This window comes from Micropterus dolomieu, linkage group LG03, assembly GCF_021292245.1.
Source record: "Micropterus dolomieu isolate WLL.071019.BEF.003 ecotype Adirondacks linkage group LG03, ASM2129224v1, whole genome shotgun sequence".
NCBI classification, from domain to species: Eukaryota; Metazoa; Chordata; class Actinopteri; order Centrarchiformes; family Centrarchidae; genus Micropterus; species Micropterus dolomieu.
The window spans coordinates 24,596,470-24,599,918 of NC_060152.1; the positions used below are offsets into that span (position 1 = coordinate 24,596,470).

General features: G+C 39.9%; 1 long non-coding RNA gene across 2 annotated transcripts; it reads right to left on the reverse strand.

Annotated features, from left to right (window-relative positions):
* Positions 1-724: 724 nt before the first annotated feature.
* LOC123968666 lies at positions 725-2,821 on the reverse strand. 2 transcript variants are annotated; one of them, XR_006824512.1, is made up of 3 exons: positions 2,769-2,806; positions 2,330-2,400; positions 725-847 (listed from the first exon to the last, which is right to left on the reverse strand). It is a non-coding gene; the product is annotated as an uncharacterized LOC123968666 (long non-coding RNA). The 2 variants fall into 2 exon arrangements; XR_006824513.1 differs by lacking the exon at positions 2,330-2,400 and having other exon boundaries at positions 2,769-2,821.
* Between the last annotated feature and the right edge of the window lie 628 nt (positions 2,822-3,449).

Sequence of the window (3,449 nt, forward strand, 5' to 3'; positions counted from 1 at the left end):
ATGGAAAGCCCCTAACAAACTAAGCACTGTAGGAAAGGTATAAAATGTACAAATAGAGTGTGACTCATGCAGAACTGACAATCACTCAGTCATAGATGGAGTGTAAACAATCCAAGGGAGGAGTAATGTCTGTGGGTTTGTTATGACAGTCTTCTCAGTTCTAGATCACAAGGTTAAAAAATTGTTGGACTGACTTAAAAACAAAATTGCTACTACAGAGCAAATCCAGAGCTGACACTATTTTAGCCAAAGTGAACAAAGATGACCACAGATCAGATTAAAATGGCCAAAAATATGTATTAAATTTTGTATAAATAACTAAGTGGTTTGAAACAATAATTCTTCAGGAAGATCCAAACGTAAACCATCAAAAATCAAAGCATACAACACATTTCTACTATACATTTCATTGAACAAAAAATTTTTAATAAAGATTTTTGCTCAATATAACATTGATATCAGCCTGAAATTTCTTTTATACAGGCTCAACCAATGGAATTCTAGCAACAACCATACAAATTGTTAATCATTCACAAGGACAGCTACACTATTAACCAACATTACAACTGAATTAGACAATTTAGGCTTGAAACAGTACTGATTTTTGCCTGTTAATATTCATTGAACCTTATCTATGCATGAATTAAACATGGCGTGAGAGAACTTGGGTATAGGGCCTAGTTAACTGCAATGTTATACAGTCACTTGACATGTATGTTTTTTGTATCTTTGCGAAGCCCCTCTGTTGTCCTTTAAGCCATTTGTGAGGAAAGAAGGGTTGCTTCCTTTCATCTGGAACACCGCTTTTCTCAAGGACTTCAAGTCTGACCTGTGAAAATGTCTTTATCTGCAAAGTGAAATTATTGATTTTAAAGATCGTTACTAGACAATAGGCAATTCATTACAGTTTGTAGTGCTTCACATAGTTCCAATTTTATGCATCCTGTCCCCTTTGCAGAAAAGCATCCCCAAAGAATGATGTTTCCACCTCCATGCTTCACAGTTGGGATGGTGTTCTTGGGGTTGTACTCATCCTTCTTCCTCCAAAAACAGTGGGTGGAGTTTAAACCATAAAGCTCTATTTCTGTCTCAGACCACATGACCTCCCATTCCTCCTCTGGATCATCCAGATGGTCACTGGCAAACTTCAGCCAGGCTTGGACATGCGCTGGCTTGAGCAGGGGGACCTTGCGTGCGCTGCAGCATTTTAATACCTTAAGAGTGAGTATTAAGCAGTATGTTCTCTTATGGAACAAGGTGACACCTGCCTCTAGCCAGTAATACATTTATATCTCTGAAGTTAACAAACCTGGAGAATGGTGTTTTGTTCAACATCTGGAAACCTGTGTGCATTTCCAATATTGACTGATGTTAATTCTAATTTGTCCTCATTACTTCATGATTCCAATTTTTAAACAGTGGTGCATTTGCATTACATGATGACTATTTACATCACCTGTCACACCTTGCTCTTCTTTATCTGAAAACAGCCATGCACTCTGCACTGTCAGTGACTCCCCCTTGTGGAAAGATCATAGTGCTCCCATTCCACTGGAAGTCTGGACCAGGGTCTCCTTCACCTAGTTCTGTGTGACCTGCTAAAGATGTCTGGATCTGTGCTAGTAGTCTTCTGGCTGAGGCTAGATGTAGATCAACTGTGCTAGTACTGGCTGATGCTGGAGTCTCTGCTGGCTGATCCAGCATCTACTCTACTAACCAACTTAAGCATAGCCCCTGTAAATTATAGATAACAAAACTTGCTTTATATGAATGTTATCAGCTCCATCAGGCCCATTCACACTGGCTCCCCCAGGTTTCCTTTAATATATTTTCAAAGGTAAAATACTAGTTATACTAAGACTCGACTGAATATTTTATGTTTATTATTTACTGGGAGATGTGCATCCATATTGCCCAGTCTGCCCCGCTAATCAACATTGTAATAGTCAATGTGAATCCACTGCTTTCTATCTTGCATTAGTCCAGAGTTGTAACCAAACCTTGAATGAGATAATCACATCCACGAACTGACTGGTCCATACTGTTGCTGCCGGAATGCACAAGTTTCATTCATGCACGCACGCATGCACGCACGCACGTATGAGCGCATGTTCACGCGCGAAAGGGTTATCTTTTCCCAGCTGCAGTTTATAAACACTATTGCCTAATGGCGTTTATCAAATGTCACAGTCTGGCAAGCAACCAGAACACAGACGGAGATGCGCAGCCCAGCTGGGTTAGCAAGACAGAAGAGAGATTCACTGCAGCGGCACCCTAACATCACTTTTATCTGCTGACAACAGACTGAGAGGAGAGAACACAAGTTTACCTGACTGCTGTTCACGAAAGTCACTCTTATTGAGTTTTTTTTCGTCTTGCGTGCAGGACAATCTCTTCATCCTGTAATTAACATTGTAAACACTCGCTACCAACTTTGGCCCTTTTGACAACGTTAACCAGTACTGTATTATTGCTAACTTGACCGGATGTTGCAGATGTGTTGTTGCTAACTTAATTGTGGAGCCCTACACATCCAAAAACGACGCCAAGGGTTCACACGTGGAAACAACAGCTCATGGGGGTAACTCTTTCATTTGTTTTGAGCACATTACATATTATACAAAATAAATAGCTGGACACACTTTAGTTTTAAAAACAGTTTTAGTTATTTGACTTAGTTTTCTATTTGGGTGCGCACATTTAGTTAACTGTCAATTTAGCTAATTTCAGGTTCATTATCTTTAAGTTACGTTCTGTGAAATGAATACCTTTTTTTTTTGAGTTACCAGTTCCTGGGGAGTTGTTGCTGGGGGTCTCTGGCTGGCTGACAGACAAAAGGACTTCCAACTGACTCTAAGCTGTTTAAGTAGGGGAATGGATAATTGGACTGCACCATGTTTTCCCATATCATGGGGGTGGTAGAGTATTCCATTTGAGTTGTGTTCTTTTCTTTACTAGTTATACTTTGTTATGAATATTTGATTTACCCTTAGTTCATATTAGGTAGTGTTGGCTTAACATGCATTGTAGTTATTGTGGTTTGTTTATATTTTATGCATTTGTCTACTCCCTTCGTGTCAGAATGGCCTGATCAGCCACTATACATGTTTCCCCATGTCTCAGTCTTGTTAGGTCTGTTTAGTCAGTCTAGGTCTGTTACCTGAGTTAAGGTCTGTTTAGTTGACCTCTTTTATGGGCCCAGAACTTTCAATTTTGTTTCATAAATGAGTTGTGTTTTGTAAATAAAAATGTTTTGGAAACTTACTTTCTGACTTCTCATGCCTGACAGCTTGGTCCCTCACATTGGCCATTTTATTGGGGCACAGCACATGAATACAGGGGTACGTGCCTCAGTAAAAAGGGTCTAGCAACACCTATGACCCGGACCTTTCTAGCGCAGCCCCACAAGATTCCCGTAGTAATTTTGCATCGGTCTGTCAAACAAGACA